The sequence below is a fragment of the Mus caroli genome, chromosome 12 (genome assembly GCF_900094665.2).
Source record: "Mus caroli chromosome 12, CAROLI_EIJ_v1.1, whole genome shotgun sequence".
NCBI classification, from domain to species: Eukaryota; Metazoa; Chordata; class Mammalia; order Rodentia; family Muridae; genus Mus; species Mus caroli.
Window position 1 is genome coordinate 10,807,085 of NC_034581.1, and position 21,449 is coordinate 10,828,533.

Here is a 21,449-nt window from a genome sequence, read left to right on the forward strand (position 1 = left end):
AAAAAAGACGGGGATAAGAAAAAAAAAGAATATGAGGTAATATTTTTAATTTTGAGAATGATAGGAGAGGACCATGTGCAAAGAAATGCAAATTTCCCAGGGAAAGTAAAATGAAATAAATAATTGTAAACCTCCCAGGAGCCCTGAAAACCCATGGATTAGCTCAGTGATATGACTGAAAACACTACCTGCTAATGAATTTGTGAATGTTTGTTCTATTATGTTGGTGTTAGTTTTGTTCTGAGACCAGTCTAATCATGTAGCTCAGGGTGTACTAGAGCTCACTATCAGAGTCCTGCCTATCCTCAAACTTGTAACCCTGCCCTTATGCCTTGTGCCTACCACTTGTGCCTTGCTCCAATTTGTACTTTAAAAGAAAAACACAGAGCACATGACTATTTGTTACAGCTGTATAAGAAAATGGGAATAGAATTAAGAACAAAGCTTGAGTTTGAGACCATCACTAGGTAGGTGGTTAATCTTTGGGAGTTAAAGACAAAATTACCTATGAACTAAAGAACTGAATATACTGAGTTCTTGAATGTTCTCACCTCATTAATTCTACTAATTCATGGATTCTCATCCATTACCTTTAGCTTATCAGCAAATCTCAGGGCAACATTAAGTGTCTTTCTTGGCAATGGAAATGCAAGGTGTCTGGTGCTCTGATTTCTGCTGCTGTGGAAGAAATATTGGCCAGCTCTCTTCTGTAATGCTGCACGTCAGAAAAATCACTTCCTTTATGATTATGGGCATTGCAAGAAGAATCCCTAATTATCAAGTACATCTACCAAAAGCAGAGAAACCATACGAAGTACATGTGAATACGTGTATTTGAAAGAGTTAAAGCAAGGCATGTTGGTATACACCTATAATCCCAAACTCAAGGATTCTGAGACAAGTAGATCTCCAGTTCTAAATTAGCCTGGACTAGTCAAGGAGAGTTTGCTTCAAGAAACGAACAAAAAATAAACAAACTAAAAAAGCAACAAACAGTAACTAATTTTGGAAACTAAAAACCAGAAATGCTGATTAAATTACTCTGAGGTGTAGAACCTGTGTATCTCAGTATCTCTCCTGAACTCTTGGTGGGTGCCAGGTGTTTGATACTCAAGCCTATGTTTTTGTTTGCCACATGGTATCTCTATTACTGTCTTCCTAACAAGGTATACCTCTCATTGCCTCTTTCAACAAACAAGCATCTGATGCTGTGCTAAAATATGTATCACACCTTGGTTTTGGGTATCTCCCCTCCCCCTGCCAAGAAACTGATGCTATAGGCAGAGCTGTTGGACAGATTAGACATTCAAAGCTCACTATTTCCAGTAGATCCTGCACGTCAATCTGCTGCTTATGGAACCAGAGAGCTATTATTTCACTACAGTGTGATCATATAAAATGCCATTGTGTTTTCCCAGGCATGGGGCTGTGATATGCTGCAACATTGAAATCAGAGGCCATTAGGACATTTTCCCAGAACAAAATGTATCCCAGAAGAAACAATGCCACGTGGCTTGTCCTGGTGTGTTATTTTCTCCTGAATTGCAGGCTGCCTCCCCTGCAAAGCTCACATATTTTAAGCTTCACAAATAACACTTTCAAGAGGACTGTGAAATAAAAGGCCCACACAGTTACGGGGCACCCTAGGGGGCATGTGTATGTGTTTGCTTTCCTTAGCCAGATTCTGAAAAGGCCCAGAGCGTGGGAGGTGTTATGGTAGGGCTTCCTGAGGGTGGGGAGAATGAAGGATTCCTTCATCAACCTTATTGTTGCAAAACTTCAAAGTGAGGCCAAGGGAGAGTAGGAGTGGGAGCAAACAGTCAGCCTAGAAATCTGCCATCTTCTCTGTTTGTTCCAATTGTGTTACAAGTCTATTGTCCCTGTGACTCTCTATAGTGCTGGCAACTGACAAGAGTGCTGAGCACACCTGCCTGTCAATCAGATACTAATGTACATTCCCACTTCATTTTTTACTTTCCTCTGAAGATATTTTCTCTCATCTAGAAGACAAGGTGGTAAACTAAGAACCCGGAAGGAATCCTTTTATGATCTAATAATGCATTTTATCCAAGAAGCGATTTGTGAGGAGATACTAACACTCAGTTGCATATAACATTTAAATATACCTCAAACTCAACTCCATCCTGGATTATGTTAGCATGCTGGCTTTTTTTTCTTCCAGCCAACATCACTGCACACATGCACTGGGTTGTATAAACACATTTAATAGCTGGTTCCTTCCCTTGAAGACTTGTCAGCTAGTGGAGGAAAAGGAGAAAGTCCACAGCTGGCAAAAGTACATTCAATGGTTATGTTAGTGGACACGGACAGTAAACAGCCTGTTTTCAAAGGCAGTGTCCAAAATGCCAGTCAGTATTTGAGGCAAAAGCCAGGTAATACATAAAATGATGGAATTTTCAAAACTGTTGACGATTTGAAGGACCAGAGCAAAGTGGGGTTATTGGGTGCAGTGGCAGCTGCTGCGGCTGCTGTATGAGTTCATCCATACTGGTTGCTATAGTTCCCAAAGAAGAACTGATAATGAGAGAAGAATGAGCTCTTCAGGAAAGCTACTGGGAGCCTTCAGTTCAGAGTTTACCCCTAGTCCTGCAGATATTTGACAAGTTGTCCTTCAGCTTTGGTTGTGGAATGGCAGGCTAAAGCTTTGTCAGTGGGCAATGGCTGTGTGAGCCTAGTGGGCAGTGGGCAGAGAAGCAGGGAGTGTATCCAGGCTGGCAGAGGTGGTGTGAATACTGTAGCTGGAGACGGGAACATGGCGGCCCTTAAGTGCTGAGGATCACTGGGTGGGGAATGCTGCAGATTCCTGATCACAGATAGTCTGCAGTGAGGATGACAGCAGTCCTCTCTTTACAATCTGAAATTTGGAAATGCCCAAACATGTGCCCCAAGTCAAAGGACTACTGTGCAGGAAGAGCTGTTCTTGGCTCCGAGTCTGTTGTCCTTTCCATTTTATCAGGCCATGGGACAATCGAAGAGCACAAAGTTACAACCTGTCCCGGGTCAAACTCCACATCAAGATTGCAAACAATGGAGCCTATATTCTCTCCCTTTCTCCTTGAGTCCCACAGACATGGTCAGATCACCCCTCCATCCTCCTAAAGATAAGGGGAAAGAATCAGGATGATGAGACCAACAAAGCCTCTCTCAGAGTCAGAAGATCTTTATTGCTAGTTGAAATTATCTCCTTAAGCCCAGTGTGGTGATCCCCACCACCGATTACACTCAGGAACCTTTTAAGGATGCTCTGTGGGGAGGGGTCTTTCCTCGTGTGGTGACTGCTTTGGAGGTTTGGAAGGTGGGTCATGACTATGTCTTTGCTTTTGCCTTCATGCCATCTAGTCTCAGTGTACAGTCATTGCCATGTACACAGTGATTTTCATGTGGTGACCACCATAATGTGCAATGATCCAGTTTGTGTCCTCTAACCATAACACTGATTTAACAGTGTTTAAATAGTAAATTCTATATCTATCTTAAAGTATCGTCTTGGGTCATTTTTATTTGCATTTCTCTGACCACTAAGGACTTTGAACACTTCTTTAGGTACTTCTCAGGTAGGATAGGAAACAACTAACCACTTCAAACATTTCTCATTTAAAGCAAATTGGTGAGTGTAATTTTCACAATTATTCACTAATTGGACTAGGATTTAATTGGAAGGGTTTCTGTGTTGTGAAGGTTTCCTGCCTACTTATCTGAAAGATAATCAGTTACTAACTGGAAGCAAGATACACCTCAAATTATTTTCTATATCAATTCCTACTGACTATTATAATGTTTAGTTATTTTTGTAAATATTTATGCAAGTCATATAATATGCATATTGCTTATATACTTCCATAGTTGTATGTGGCTCTTTGCATATTCTTTATCATTTCATTATTTATTTGGTAATTTACTTTTGATTCTTCCATGGCAGTGTTCTCACAACTTCTCTTTCAAATCATGATATTGCTCTGATGACAAGAAGGGCATCATACAAGAGTCTAGAGAACATGTTACACATCCTAACATGCTCAAGGTTCTGGGATCCATTTTATGCATAAAAAATTGTTCAATGGTGAGACAAGTGGTCGTGTTTTCACCATTCCTTCTCACACACTAATTTTGACACATTGCACAAATCATGTTTTTCATATATATTGAGATTATCTTATAAAAAAATAAATGGGTTGTCTCTTGAAATAAGTGATAAGTTGTTTTCAGGGCTGGTGAGATGGCTCAGTGGATAAGAGCACTAACTGTTCTTCCGAAGGTCCTGAGTTCAAATCCTAGCAACCACGTGGTGGCTCACAACCACTCATAACAAGATCTGATGCCCTCTTCTAGTATGTCTGAAGTCAGTTATAGTGTACTTATGTATACTATTAAATAAATCTTTGGGCTGGTGCAAGCAGGGACTGAGCGAGCAGGGTTGACCAGAGCGAGCAGAGGTCCTAAAAATTCAATTCCCAGCAACTACATGAAGGCTCACCTATACAGCTACTGTGTAATCACATACATAACATAAATAAGTAAATATTTTTTTCAAAAAGTTTTTTTTTCCACTGGCCTCTAGTATATAGATAAAGAATAGCATGGGCAGTGTATTAGAGGGTCAATGTTTTAACCACCAGTCTTAGAGTTTTTCAAAAGCCATAAGCTAACCAGGCAGGTTTGACCTGTTTGACATTTTTGCTTCCTGCTTTCTTGGCACCAGCCCAGGTTGTCTGGCAGCTCTTCAAATGCTCATACACTTTAATGAGGTGGGTAAATAGGACTTTCTAAACCCAACTGGTTTTGGTGTAGGTGAATATGTTAATGTTAAAGTCTCTTGGTTCTGACTTTTGACCATTAACAACCAGTTTTATTAAGTTGTTAACCTACATATGTTGGCTTTTAAATTTTTTGCCATGAGAACATCATTATTAATATTGTGATTCATAGTCTGATTTGTGTTAAGAAAGGGCTATCCCACTGTTAATCTAAATAGTAAATACCTGTAAATACCTGGTAAAACAGTAAATACCAGTGTGACTGATTCTCCTGTTTAATGCAAGCAGACAGTAATTGTTTCATAGAATCTAAACAGAAGCAAATGGGTGACTTCTAATTAGGCCAGAGCTTTACATAAAGATGATGAAGAAAGATCTGGAGCAATGTGAGGTGAGGGAAGGACCCAAACTGTATGAGTCATTCATCAGAGAGAGAGCCACAGGGGACGAGGAATTCTCAGAGCTGAGCCAGGTGGTGGTTAGACTAGTCTAGGATGCCAGCAAAGAGGCTGAACATGTATGTGGGTGGGTGGGTGAGCTTATTCACCAGCAAAGAGTAGAACTACCAAACAAAAGAAGAAAATGAACCTGAGTATAATGCAAAGTGGAGAGATTTGATTTTATGAAATGTATAGTATTCCAGGATGGCATTCATGGTATGGAGTAACTAACTTAGTACTGAAAATACTAGACAGTTGTTTTGACAGAATAGTAACTCAGTGTAAAGTAGACGAATTCTACAAAAAGGGAGGATTCTAATTGGCTCTGTCTGGAGTTAGGGTAGAAATAAGTTGTGAGTGAATTAGGATGGGTTCAGTTGGTCTGGAGACCAGTCTGGGGACAGATAGAAACTTTCCATTTTACTAATAGACAGTTACTAAGAAATAGATGAATGTTGATTGACTGTGACTCAGTAGTTGACATTTCAAAACATAAATAAATGGCTTGTTATGTTTTCAATAACATCAATAGGAAAGAAAAAAACTAGATAGAACTGGAATAGGCATGAGGTAAAGGGGAGTAGGGAGAAAAGCTGTATCATGACTTGAAGATAAATAAAATAAAATATACACAACGATGCTACGGTGGGGTGATCTGTGAAGGGAATGCCATTGTGTGGAAGGATAAATGGTATAGTATATTTATTATAGAGTGGCCAAGATGTAGAGAACTTCAGTGGGGCAAAAGGAGTAATTGTGACTTTGCAACTGGTTTGCTTGAGTGGCTAGGATATTCTCTGGGTGGGATCATGTGAAATCAGCAAGTGTCTTAAACTCCACAGAGATCATTATATCAACATTGCAGCACACTCTCTAATTCGAGGCCCAAAGGAATCGAATGAGTAGCTCCAGTTCATATTGGCAGATTGGTGGCCTCCTCTGGAGCCTTCCTCCTTTGACCCAATGCTTCATGGCCACTGCCTCACAAGTGAGGACAGTGAACAAAGGCCTCAGGGAAGAACTGGGTAATCTCTGAAGTTTCTACTCTGCGGTGCCAAAATGCCTCCCTCTGAAATACCCTCCAAGTGGTTCTTGCAGATCTTGTACTTTCCTTCTTGAAGTTAGAAATTGTCTGGTCACATTTGACAAGTGGAGCAGAACTCATTGGCTTTGCAAAGTTCTTCCATTAGCCAAATATAGGGAGGCCTCATTAAGAGGGACTCAGTGGAAGCTTATCAGAATAAGATATTGGAGCCAAACTGAAGTAGCCCCAAACCAGGGCAAGCCTCTTAACTGTCAAGAAATACAATTAGCAATATATTGACCTCAGCAGTAAGATATTTTCAAGTATGTTTTCGGTTTGAATCTCTTGTTATATCATGAATTAATATGAATTATGCAATGCTTATATAGGAAAATTTTTCTTAATTTTCTTTAGTTTATGTGGACACTATTCTTTGGTGTTTCCACTCTATTACCTGATAAGTGTTCTATGAGGGCCTTCATTAGTGGCTCAATAAAATTGTACCCAGAAATATTCATATTTGGGCAAAAAATAAATATTCATTATTATTACTCTTTTATTTCCCATTTGAAATTCTGTGGATATTATATGAGAGAAATTCAAGTTCAGGTAATTAAGTACAGTGGTCTTAAAAAAAAAAAAAGCAATGCTGAAGTCATATTTGCAAATCACCAAGCTAATTCAAACTATTTTCAGTGAACAAATTCTGTGCTGCTTCACTTTACATGAAAAATGAGAGGACTGAGTCAATGAGGTTGTGAAATTCCCTCTCTATCTCAGCATCGTTCTCATTTTAATCGCAGTGATCTCTAGACTTTCTGCAAAGAATAACTATTTAGAATGCATAGGTCACGTGATAAACCTCTGATGTGTTAACCTCCAACCTACTCTGGTAGGCATAATTTATTATCCATTGCATTCTGGTCCCATTGTATCTTGAGCACTAGGAATTACTTGTTTCCTGAAAGCTGAGCTTGCCTCGGATCTGACAGGCAGAGATGAATCTTATACAAGGCACTGTTGTAGAAGGTTCATTAATCCACTCATTCCTCCAACAAACTGAACTTACTGCATGATTTATACAGAAGTAGTATTCTAACATAAAGAATACAAAACAATTAATAAAATAATGGCAATAAACATCAGTAGAGGAAAGAGTAACTGTAACAGAAAAATAGCACAAACAAATAAATGTCTCTTTTAACTTATAGTTAACTTTCTAAGGTTTTGCAGCCTGTATGTAAAAAGGCATGAAAATAACAGGTATATTCCAGAAATAAAGCACATTTTAAATAACTTTCATAATCTATTGTTATAATTATTCTATTTCATGTAGCTAGTTTTGTTTATAACTTAATGTGTCCAATAATAAATTAATCTTTTCCACAGTTCTGTATTTAGGGAAAACATAATATATACGGTTTGGCACTGTTTATGATTTCTGACCACTTGAAATCTTTATCTTATGGAAAAGGAAAAGTTGCTGAGTTTAAGTAGTGTGTCCTCTATGCTGGTCACTATTGGTTACTTTATATACAACTCATTTAATTCAATTTTATGAAGTAAACACTTTTAACATTCTAGTTCATAAATGAGAAATTTACGACTAAAGAGAATAAGCAACAAAACCTAACCGTGAGGTATGAAAGCTGATATTTGAATTTAGACAATCACCGTAGATAGTCCCTGTTCCTATGAAAATCCCATGTTAGTATAATGAGAGTGTTGTATATGCAGTGAAGATTTTACATTTCAGTGCTTCAAGTTATTTATATACATGAATATTTTATTTGTAGATGAGATGTGTGAGATTAGAAAATAAGGGAATATGAATGTATGTTTCTCTTTTGATGGGATTAAGTCCAAATCAATTTTCTCTCCATTTGCATTCACTGTTTATTTGAACAGACTAACTAAAACCATAAGTCAGACTATGTTAGCAGAAGGCCTTAGAGTCCAGACTTTACTAACAACAAATGTTGGGAACTATTTGCCAGTTAGGTTCTGGTCTCACTGTTTGTACCTTCCAGGACATTTATCCCAGGACATATCAGTAGTTCTCAGCCTTCCTAATGGTCCAACTCCTTAATACAGTTTCCTTATGTTGAGGTGCTCTCCCCAATCATAAACTTTTTTAAATTTCTACTTCATAACTGTCATTTTACTAGTGTTATGAATTATAATATAAAGTATTTAATACACAGGAGTCTCATATGCTACCCCTGTAAAAGGGTTTTTCAACATTCTAAAGGGGTTGTGTCCCACAGGTTGAGAATCATTGATCTATCTGTGTCCATTTTCTTTGGAATCTTTTGTTAAGTTTCCAAGGGTTAATGAAAGCTCCAGAGTGGATTTAAAGGCAGGACTCCTTCATAACTACCTTTATTGTATGTTCCTGATATACTTCTATTAAGGGGCATTTTCCCTATCAACAGTAGCAAATACATCTTTTCAGCATCAAGACAGTACTAGCCGTAACTGTGACTCTGCACAAGTGGTTTCAAAACTTCTGCACAGCACAGGGGGACAAGTCTCAAACTTCATAGATTGGAATTAGACTCGTAGTGTTATCCCTTTCTGTGTGACTGTGAATATGACATTTAGCTACTACTTTTATTATCTGAAAGTTGGAACTTTATCTCCTAGATTGAGAACTCACAGTCACAGGAATAAATAGCTGTTAGCTATTAATCAGTTAGTTAATTGTAATCTTTCTCTTCCACTTACTGGAAGAGGGATATTTGTTGATTTGTGGGTGGTTGAAACAAAGTCTGAAAGAGTGTTGATGTAACTCTCTAAAGAGCAAGCTTTAAGACAGGTCACAAAGTTATAATAATCATCATTGAGTTGTTAAATGTCTATTTCATTCCATGATGGTATCAGATCAATGCCCCTGAAACACAAATTCAAACATTTCACCGAGGACTTCATAATCTTTCAATGATGCATCTCTGGCAGCAGGATCAAGTCTAAGCCTCTGGCCAGGCATTCAGAACTGCACGATGCTGAACAAAATTAAAGTGAAATTCTTACCCTCCTCACCTTTCCTCCTTGTGTCGCTTTTGTTCCAGAAAAGTTGATCTACTTAGTATTTCTAGAAGACATTTTCCTGATTCAATGTTTTTGTTCATCTTGCATTTTACTCTTGGTGCGTTCCTGTTATATTTTATTATTCTGTCCCGTAAATGCTGCCTTTGAAAGCAGTTACTCTAGGATGTCACAGCAGCATGTTCCACCAAAGCACAGCTTATTTCTTTTTCATTTCTCTGCTATGTTTTGTATACACTGCACGAGAGTTTCCTCTATTTCATATTGTGATTAATTGGTCATGAAGTCATTTGCCTCCTCAATACTTCATCTGTTTCAGAGCTTGGCTAGGCTTTACCACATTTAATCCCTGTAAAATCTTGACCCAGTCCCTAGCACAATTGTCTGAAAACATCTGTTCAATGAACGTAATATCTATGTTTGACCCAGGGCTGGGCACCTGGATTCTAATCCTGTGTAACCTTGGAAAAGCTATTTGTCCACCTTGCTTTCAACTTTTATATACAGTTAAAACAAAAGATTCTTGGTTTTACAAAGAAGCTTCAGTGACTTGAAGGAAACTAGTAAAGTTCTGTTGGGAACTTAGGAGATATTTCTGTTCTGTCCTTTATCCCCCCACCCCCATTTTAAATAGCAATAGTCACCTTTCTCTCTTTTCATCAGACTATCAAATGAGGTTGCATTGAAACATGTTCCACATCTTTATGAAATTAAGCTATGAGAGTATCTATTAATAATTGGTGGTGAGAAGCTGTTTCTGCTTGCCATTTTCTGAGTTCTCACTCAAGTGTCCATATGATGTGAGGCATATTAAGGACACCTGCTCCATTGTAAGTGGCTCAGGCTTTTGAATCGTATCCACTTCAGAAATCAAGGTCCATAAAAATTATTATTTATTTATAGAAAAACTGATATGTCTTGAACACCTACAATGTGCCAAGACCTAGACATGTCAGGTTTCTGATCTTAAAAACCAACAACATGGATAAAGACTTCCCATTTTGCATAGTCAATATAATCTGGAGAAAAAAAAAAAAACTGAGCAAGTCACTAAGCAGTTGGACACCTAGATAAAGACAGGTATGCCGAGCCTCAAATGTTGTGATCATTCCCCAAGATGACATTTAAATTGATAAAAATGGATTTCGGGGATTGAAATGCATGAAATCATGCACAAAACAGTGGAGTCGTTTGGAATGCACTTCTCTTCTCCCAGTCTCTGGGATGCAGCAGTTGTTTGGGGAGTGACAGTGGCTCAGACAGCCTCATTACATTTTTCCATCAGAAGTTTAGCTCAGACCAATGAATGGGATGATTGCGGAGCTGAAGCCGGCTTCTGTGCAGGGAAGGAACCATATGCTGAACCACAAGTTATTTCCATGCAGCCAGCTTGCCTCTCTCTGTTGGATTGTTTTAGCTACCCAGAAAACACACAGCAGTACTTTAGAAAAAAAAAAAAAGTCCAGTGGGAAACAATAGGCTATTTTTGTTACTTAGAGAAAGAGGTGGCACTGGCTTGAAGAGTCATACAAGCTTAATTGCTGGCATAGGGATGGCAGGATGATTATGCTGGGTTGTTTACTGTGGAGGCTTTGGGCACATATATCAAGGTTGTAAAGTGAACTTTCAGGGTTTCATATGAAACGATTTTGTAGAAATGCTTCTCCAGCATCTGGTCCAAGATAGAGCTTTCTGAGCTGTATCCTCTAGGAGGGATTTATGAGAGAATTTTAGTTCTCAAGTGTCAAAGACTTTTGATTATATCCCTTGCTGAGGAGGGAAGTGCTCTGGGCACTGCCAATACAATTTCTGTTTCCTGTTGAAAGTGAACTCATTTATAGCAATATCTGCTCTAACCATAGGCATGACTGATACATGTCACACAAGATCTTTGAGACTATGATTTGGAGCATTTTGCTCAGTGAGGTGTTCCTGTGTGTAGAATAGCATATAGTCCAAAATGATTGCTTGGGAAATAACTTTGTGATTGAAGGAACCTGTAAAATCACATTTCCATATCTATTTAGTGAACAGACAGAAGCCTAAATTACTGTCCTGACTTATACAGTTAATGAGCCACAACAATAATCATTACTAACAAAGAAGAGTTAAAAGCCTTTGCTTGAAAAGTTCATTCATGATTATCATGCATTACCATCAGACACACCTAAATTCTTTCTATTTGCTAGAGATGAAGATTGGCATACTCAATTGGTTAAGATGTAGAGAATAAAGGAATTGTGCAGTACTCAGTACATAAGTGGGACATTTATACCACTTCATCTAATCCTAAGACTCTGAAATCATTGGAAAACAGCATCTGGAAAGATTGTAAGAGCCCGATGCGGTAGGTGGCCAGAAGAAAACAGTGTTTTCTGTACACCTCGGAGCAGTAGCATATCTGAAGCCACAGCTGTTATGACAGCATGAACAAGGTCCATGAGTGCTCAAGAGACCAAATTCCAGCATGACAGGGGGACGGTAGGCATCACAGCTTACCTATGCATGGCTAGGGAGCAGTTGGTAACTTCAGGGAGAGGAAGAGTCAGATTTCTTCAAGGTTCTGGCCCCTGGTAAGTTAACAATGCTCCTGTAGATGGCCACATATCCACGAATATGTGAACAGCACAAACTGTTCTTAATAGGTTTACAAGAAGAGGAAACACTAAATTGGTGGGTAGGAAAGGCAAGATGGATATGAGAGGAGTTAGAAAGGGTATAGTATGATAAAAACACATTGTATAAAATTTTCAAACCACTAAGAAAGAATGGAGAAACATAGATATTTCTGTAATGGTGAAAAGATTCTATTTTGAGATTTCCAATGTGATAGGTTCTTGTTACACATTGCTACTAAGATTCTGGAGTGTGCCTAGTTTGACCAAGGAATTGAATTTTTTGTTTCACTTAATTAGTTCAACTTTAAGGAAACTGATGATATTTGACATTTTATTAACTAATGAAACTAGTACTTAGAATCTTATTAGAAAGGCCACAGGTCTCATTTAATATCTATAAAATCAGAAGCTATATCTAAGTAAGAGTCTCAAATGAGTACAACACATACTAAAAAGCTGACGAGTTATCTCTCTTCAATTGTTGAACGTATAGCAGAATCACATGGAAATAATATGCAGATTTCCAGGGTTCATCCTGAGTTCTGCTTTAGTTTGTCAGTGAGGAAGTTTGGAGGCGACGTTAGATCTCTGAAAAGTTCCCACAGGATGCTGATGGTGATAGTTCTGTGAGGGTGTGAATCACTGCTCTAGAAGTACTCCCTTCCATAGAAGCCATGAGTTCTCACTGACCACATTAGTCCTTAAGAATTGATCACAACATTAATAGGAATTCTGAAAGTTATTTGAAAGTATAAAGAGCATAGTTGAATGAGTATAAGAAGAGACCAAAACACTCACCTCTCATTGATGCCTGACAGGGCCATCCTCTGCTACATATGCAGCTGGAGCCATGGGTCCCTCCATGTGTACTCTTTGGTTAGTGTTTTAGCCCCTAGGATATTTGGCATGTCTGCTTGGTTGATATTGTTGTTCATCCTATGGGGTTGTGAAGGCTCAATGCCCCAGAGTTAGGGAAATGCTAGGGAGGTGAGGTGGGAGTGGGTGGGTGGGTAAGGGAGAGCCCTCATAGAAGCAGGGGTGGGGGGATGGGATAGGGGTTTTGCAGAGGGGAAAACCAGGAAAGGGGATAACATTTGAACTGTAAATAAATAAAATATACAATTTAAAAAAAGAGAAAAGCAAAAGAAAAAAAAAACATGACTTGAGCTCCGATCTTTACCAGTATTGATTGAGGTGTTTAGCAAACATCTTTGATCTTCAGAATAATTTTCTTCAAAAAATGGATCAGGAATGCTACCAAATAATGAGAGCATATGGCTCATAGACCCTCAGACATAGGATGTTTCTTACTGCAGAGTACTCAACATGGGTGCTCAGTGGAATGTGATCAGCTCAGAGTGAAATTGCAACCAAAGACAAAGGACTAAAGGGGCTCGAGCTATGTGCTGCTGATCTTGTCATTTTTGCTCTCTATCGTCATCTGTGTTATTTCCTCAGCCTCCATGTGATGGAAATTTGAGTTGCCAGTTTTATCGTGCCTTATTTTCCCTTCCGTCTTTTGATTTCTAGGATTTTATTTTATTTTTTTTATTTTGTGGCAATTTCCATATTCTTTGAGATCATCACTACTGGATGCCAAGAAAATGTTATTTATAAATGAAGTAGAGGGGAAAAATTAGGGTAAAGAGCTGGTCATTAGGTGTACTTTTGTGTAGGTTTGACACTTTTAGCTCATCAAGGAGAAATGATAATGCTTGTCTGTTTCATTTCTACAATTCTTATGGTTATTTCAATTTTGTTGTGTCTCCTGGAAACTTATTTATTGTTTTTGTGCCTCATGGGTTGTATTTCAGGAATATTAATGTTGGAGGTAAGTACTTGTTCTCATCAGTGCCATGAGTTTACCACACTATTGGCCACCACATGCCCATCATGAAAACCCATGGAGGGCACTCACAAGAGAAAGGATTGCTCCCACAAGGACCCTCAGGTAACAAACAGAACATGTCTTAAGGAATTCATAGACATTATGTTCTCCAACGTCTCACTTGTTTATATTGATATTTCAAAAATCTGGTAGAATTCCACGCATACAAAGTTATATGAATGCATACTTCCATTTATTCAGTTTAGTAATCTAGCAGAGCTCTTTCTTTTTTAGACAAAGAATGACGTAAGAAGAACCCCTGTTGGCAGGTGACTTGTAGAGATGACTGAGGTTCATAAGCTGGAATTGGTCCCCAGCATCAGAGATAAACCTGCTCATGATCTATCCTCATCTCTCGTGCCCCTTTGCTTTCACTGTACCCCGGTGTCCTCATCATTACCAAATGCTTTGAAATGTTACCATGGTATGATTTTATCCTTGAAGTTTAAAAGTCAATGCTCTCTAGATCAGACATTTTGAAAAACATTTTGGATTAATTTGTAGAGCTTTGTTCTGCGGCAGGAATGGGTTTTGAACAGGATAATTTCTAGTGCCAAATGATACAATGGGAAGCTTCAGACAATAGAACCATGGACATTAGGGTAAAAGTGGGTAGAAAATAATACAGATAATAAGCTGTCTTCACCACTGTTGGTGGAAGTTGACAAATGTGATGTGATGTGTTAGTAGCAGATGGCACTGTTTAAAAAAAGAACTAATTTTATTGCCTTACCAACTGAAGTGGTGGTAAACTAATTGAGTTATGTATGTAGAAGTCTTTGGTCTGTGAAGTGATCAGATTCAGTTGGGTTTATTTTTAAATTGTCTCATAAGACTTGCTCCTTAGGCTTAACATTAAGCAATACAACACTCATTAGACTCTTATCTTGTCAGGGTATATCGATTTATGTAGATACCTCTATCTACCTATTTTCAGCTATCTATGACATTCTAAAATATGTATTTTAGATGTACCTGCTTCTATAATGTATCCAGAAATAGATGTATAAGCTTCATTATTTACATCTCTTGAGAAGTTAAAAAGGTCTCAGACATGACTGTCTAATTAGACTCTAGAAAAAAAAAACAGTTAAAGATTTACTTTTAAATCAGTGCCTAAATAATAACAGAAATTATATATATATATGTATATATATGCACATGTAAATATATTTAATTATACTCCTAAGATATCTAATTGCTCATCTCCAGTGTATATACAAAACTGTTGAGTAGTATTAACTAAGTTAAATAAGTCTTATGGTTTTGATCCTGTTTTTCTGGTCAGTATTATATTTCTATTTGCTTCAGCCCTTCAACCTTCATAAAAAGTAGCTTTGCTTCTGTAACTCATATAATTGTGTCTTTAAATTCAAAAAGTTTTCTTTATCACCACTGAAGGTGAAAGTGCCTCAACTTTAAATAAGGTTTTATTTATGTGCCATGAGCAAGTGCTATGAAGGGTGTGTTGTATGTGTTTACAGAATATTCAATGGGGCTACATGCTGGACATTTCTTCAAATTGAATGAAAAAGACTGAATTTTTTTGGAGACAGGTTTTCTCTGTGTACCAGTCATAGTTATCCTGGTACTTGCTTTGTAGGCTGTCCAGGAACTCACAGAGATCTGCCTGCCTATGCCTCCTGGGATTAAAGGTATTTGCCACCATGCCTGACCTGATTGTTTCTTTCTTTCTTTCTTTCTTTCTTTCTTTCTTTCTTTCTTTCTTTCTTTCTTTCTTTCTTTCTTTCTTTCTTTCTTTCTTTCTTTCTTTNTCTCTCTCTCTCTCTCTCTCTCTCTCTCTCTCTCTCTCTCTCTCTCTCTCTCTCTCTTTCTTTCTTCTTTTTTGAAATTCTCTCCTATTTTCCCTCTGCAAGTCCCCTATCCCATAACCCCTCTCCTTGTCTTTTTATTCTCCTGACTCAACTTGAGTAATGAAGATTGGAGTTCTCACATCTGATTGTGGTTATATAATCTTATAACTTTCACATTTATATTATACTAGCTGGCATCCTACTCAGTGTTGAAGACTGGAGATTCCTTTTAGATTAGTAGCAAGACAACACAGTTATTTTCATCGTTTTTATTCAAAATTAGATTTAAATCCAAGCCAAAGTAATTAAGCAAGAGAAAATAAAAACAATGGCAATTAAAAGTTCAATTATTTAATTTGCACATGATATTGTCAAATATTGTCTAATTTTTATTGTCTAATTTTTAGTTTTGATATTGTCTAATTTGCACATGATATTGACATTTAAGTAGAAAATTCTGAAGATACCAATTTGTTAGAACCAATAAACACAAACACTTTAATATATAAAATAAACACTCCAGTATTAGTAGCATTTTCTTAGGCCAGCCAATTTTTAGATACAAGTAATTCAAAGGGAATTTAAGGCTTAAGAAACAAAAACTAGTTGTATTATAAAAGACAGAAGCTCCACTCACTGACCCAAAGGCAAAGACATCCAGAGTAGACCTGTGAGTGAATGACACTGTATCAAACTGTAATGATCCTAATATTAAAGAGAATCTAACAGCAAAGTGCAGAGAAACAAATGACAAAAAGCAATGTATTTTAAAGACCGATGTAATATAAAAGTTAAACATCCAAAATTTGTAATGAACACACTTAATTCATTAATAAGAAAATTACTCAGTTTTAGTGTTGAACAATGACCTTACTGCAAATTTGAAACAAGACACATATAGTCAAAGTTATGTAATTCACATTAAAACCAAGATAAATTATTGTCTTGGTTTGTTAGGATAGTAACTTATTATCTAAGTTACAAAGGGTATTAAGCCTTCATAAGGGTCTAGAGGAAAGGAACTATTGTACACTCTTTAAGGAAACACAAATTATTGCAGCTATTTATGTAAACTATCATTGGAGTTTTTTTCAAAAACAAATATGTCAATACTATCCTCCTGTAACCTTGCTTTTGTATATAGCAAAAATGTAAATTGTGTGTGTATATGTGTATGTGTCTATGTGTAACCAACAGAAGAGATATGTGCTTATTAATTATAGCCAAGATACAGAATCAAATTTACTTTCTTTGATGGACATATGTATATGTATGTATATATATATATATATATATATATATATATATATATATATAATTATTTAGCCTTAAAAACCAAACTATCATTTGCAGGATGAGTAAATATGGAGTATATGTTGGATAAAATATCCTAAGTACAAATAGACAAACACATATGATCTCACTTCTGCATGAAGTGTAAAACAGAGAACTTACAGACATAAAATGGTCACTAGAGATTGATTGAGAGGGATTCTTGAGATTTGGTCAAAAGACACACGATTTCAGTTAAATAGAAAAAATAGGTTCATGATGCTGCTGCATATCATGATGGCTAAAGTCAGTAACAATGTTTGCACATCTGAAATGTGCTGAGTGAACTGGATCCAAGTGAATTCTAAAGAAAAATTAATTCAAGCATGGCTTATCCATGATTGTGATAATAAGTTTGATATTAGCCACTATGGTTAGCAAGAAAGTTTTAACCCCTCTCAGGGAAGTTTTCAGTGAAATGAGGGAGGAGTCCTTCATACATCGAGAGCAGTAGAAGCACACCTCAATGTTCTTCTGTTTGAAGAAAACATGGCTCGATGTTTATGGCAGTGGTTTGGGGTAAAACCAGAAAGTATATGAATGAATCTTCATTGAAGGCTGCAAAGTGTGTGATTAATATCTAAATAAATGTTAATCAAGCACAAAATGAAGCCAACCAATCAACATCAAGAGAACCACTCTAGAGGGGAACTTTATCATCCACATTTAATGAATGTAGGTTACACCCATTCCTATCCATCCAAATGGTTGTGCAACGGATTCACTCAGTCCTTTTAGTGCCTTGTACATTTACTTTACCTCATAAAAGCCAATCTGTAACCTTATCCTGCTGAGTGAACAACTTTTTGTCAGTAGGAATCAATTTAAGCCACAGGGAATCCATCAATCTCCTCTTAGACCTGTCATTTATCCAGTTATAAATATTGTATTTGATTATATTTGCCCCCAATCATGAAAGCGACATTGCTTCTTGGAATAAACACTTAGCTATGTCCCTGTCTAATTTTTTTCTACCAGTATTTCAATGGCATATTGGATGATTTTGTACCACCATGGTGTACCATGTGTGAGAATAGACAGTATCCTCATGATCTGAATGTGTGCTTTCAATTTAACTCAAAACTTAATTGTCATTATGATGTCATTGTATTTAAGGTATGAAATAGTGACCATGGGGTCTTGCAAATATTATGTTTCAGCTGGTGATGGTATTTTGAGGGCTGTTGATTCTTTTTGAGATAGTAGGTTAGTGTGGAATAAACCTTGGAGTCATAGTTGGACTAATTGGTCTGCTTTCTGGTTCAGTAATATGGTACGGGACTTCAACCACATGTTTCCACCACTATGGGGTTTACCATACTTTCCCTCCCAGACACACCATAACTCAAAACACCAACCCAAATAGATCTTTCTTCCCTTATGTTTTCACTGGAAGGTAGCTTGTCATAGTAATGAGAAAAGTAGCTAAAATGGATAGTACCAAGGTATAGAATTTACCACATGACTATACAAATGTGGTCCTCATAAAATGGATTAGTGACCTGTTTAATGAGAGTGCACAGTTTTTTAGCCTGTTTAACCCTTCTACTTTGTGAAGACATTGGTTTCAACCCCTTTGCCCTCCCCATACAAGTACACAAGCAAGGAGGGTCATTTTGGAAACAGAGATCACTTATCAGCAAACAGGACTGGGCCTGCACCTTGATCCTAGACACCTTGGCTTCTAAAGATGTGAAGTATAAATCACAGGAGTTTCATAGTTTGGTGCAGGCAACAATTTCATATAATTATCTAGTAGGAATTTCTTTTTCTTTCTAGTTTTCATACTTTTGTCTTTACTAATTTACAGACTTTAGTGCCAAAGAAAAGCCAATAAGAGTTCTATTTTGCTTGACTCTTAGATTTCTACCTCTCATGTCAGATACCTCCTAGTCCTAAAGAAACAAAGTAAAACAAGGATTATATTATCAGCTAAGTTGTTTGAGTCTAGTTCTCCAGGGAACATGTCGTTGCCCTGCTTTGGATCTGATAAGAGAATGAATAACATTTAGGGACTTCCTTAGAACATGGTACATCCTGGTGTTAAACAGGTTTAGTTGTGTATTGTCAGGACACCTCCGAGTACTCAGGTCCATCCATGTAAAACTTCCAGTCACTTACTCAGATGTTGCTTCTGCTGAAGAACTTGAAGCACATGGCACGGTAGGAAAAGAGAAGTTATGGGGAGCAACTACAATAAAGTTATTGGTTGCATGCTTAAGCACTCCACAGAATCTGCAGGTTTCCTTTTATGTATTAATTAAACAATTAAAAAGGAATAGATGATTTTCTGTTCCCTATATCATACCCTAAGTATTTAAAAGGAGCTATAGGATAATAGTTATAAGAATATATAATACAAATAGAATGTACCATTTATAGGAAATGACATAATAAGCAGATACTGGCCATATGTTTTGGTGGATTAATCATTGATCATTTAATGCTCTCACACTGAGGAATGCACTGGTTTATCAATAGATGTTTTTCTTTGTTATAATTGGGGAGTGGAGTATGTGTGAATGTCCTTTTCTAAAGGAGTAATAATATTGACATTTTTCAGTTTAACTGTTCAACCTTGGAAGTCCTATCTGTTTTGATTGCAGATGAGAACAAGAAGATAAGAATAAGCAGATGAGGATAGAAAACAGAGAAAGGAAGGTAGACTCCTCACTCCCTGACATCAAAAGCATAGGTATATTACTAAACTACAGTGGACTACTTGTTCCCACTTAGGAAAATGAATTTTGAGTGATTGGCAAAGGTACGAGGGCTCTGTAAAAGGCTATCTGCTATGGGGGCCATAGATGCCTGATGAAATGATTACACTTCAATGGTGGTAGGCATTCCAAACACAACCACTAGGACTTAACCTCTACTCTGCTTCCACTTCCTTGATTTATTCCTGAGCCTGGCAGCTTTCTAACTCTTACTGTGAGCTACTTGGTTCCTTTGTAATGCATTTCTCTTTTGCTCATATTAACTAGTATCATATTTTGTTGTTTCAAATTGAGATTGCTGCCTTGTTCAGTATATCAAATCATCAAAAACTGAGGGGTAATAATCATAAAGAAACTCTGGCTCCACTGTCAGGGACTTTGAAGAAGCCTGGGGCAAGAGTTCAAGAGGAGACCATTTGTTCTCAGGAGGACTAAGAACAAAGAACAGTTTCATAAACCAGACTGAGCCTGCCCTAGGTCTCTAAGGCAGTGACTCATAGAACAAGCCAGCAGTGAGACAGAGATTATTAAGTAGAATTTACCCAGCAACTCATATTACAGGAACAATCATTGTGTTGATTCTATTTGAGCATTCAGTAACCAGGTGTTTTATAGATTATGATAAACAGACCTCAGGCTTCTATGATATGGGAAACAGATCCTCTTTTTCAGTGCTCCTGTAAGGACTATCTTAGCAGCAACACTGAGAAGGCACTGGCCATCCCCAGTGTTGACATTTGCTGGTGAAGCAAACAAAAGCAATCTGGTTGAAAGTCTGAATCCAGGCAGTGGCGCAACACTTCTTTAGCAGCTCCTGGCTTTATGAGAGGAAAACAAAAGGCCAATGACCTTTGGTGTGTTGTAAAAGAGTATTTTATTAAATATCTCAACTCGTGGTTTACACCTATTTATTAATCTGTGATAAAACAAAAGGCTCACACACAGCATCCTTTCTAACTTTGCTCCAGAGTGTTCTAGAGCCTTTCTAAAACATTGAGCTCCTGAACAACCTAAAACCAATTAGACATAATTGTGTTGTTTTTAAGTGGTTCTTCCAACAACTTACAGGAACTTGAGAAAAGTAGTGTTTTCCCATGGACAGTGGTCAGTTAGTCACAGGATGTGACCACCAGTGGGTCAGCGAACTGATTCTCAAACCTTGGAGTCAGACTGTGTGTCACTGTCATTTCCTGCAGCACTTTGACTCTGGCGTGGCATCTTTCTTTTTATCATGGCAGCTTCAGAAAATTCAATTGCACAAATAGATAACTCTGAGAATGAATGTGGTATGACTAATGTGAATCTAAGCTAATTCACTGTAGTTGCTTACCTAGTGTCAATAAATGTTACCACACCTTACTTGAGGATCCTGTATGAGATGCCTATGAGCCCAGTGGAATTGCTTAGTGGGCATTTTAGCAAACATCTTGGGAACTGTAAACATGAAATCTTTCTACTACATCCTGTGGCCAATGGTTGGCCAAGGAAAATGCACATGTACATTTTTTTAGCTTAAGATTAACTGGTGAATTTTTTAAAGAAACATTCTTTTGAAAGAACTCAGCAGTCTACAATGACTCCTAAGCTCAGACATTTGGTCTAGAGACATTTTCTCTAAAAGAATGAACTGAACCTATAAAAAGAGGAGAAAAACAGCAGTGTGCTTTACAATTATAAACTTGTAGTTTCAGGTATCAATGCTAAACATGTATCTACTACAATGAGTTTGATAGCATTGCAGTATTTAGAACTTTTAAAAATGAAATCTTTAGACATTTATGAATGTTGAC

The 21,449-nt window shown here is 37.4% G+C and overlaps 1 long non-coding RNA gene across 1 annotated transcript in view; it reads left to right on the forward strand.

Moving 5' to 3' along the window:
- Positions 1 to 21,449, forward strand: part of LOC115032770 — a 67,716-nt gene that overhangs the window by 988 nt on the left and 45,279 nt on the right. The gene's annotated exons all lie outside the window — the stretch shown is intronic.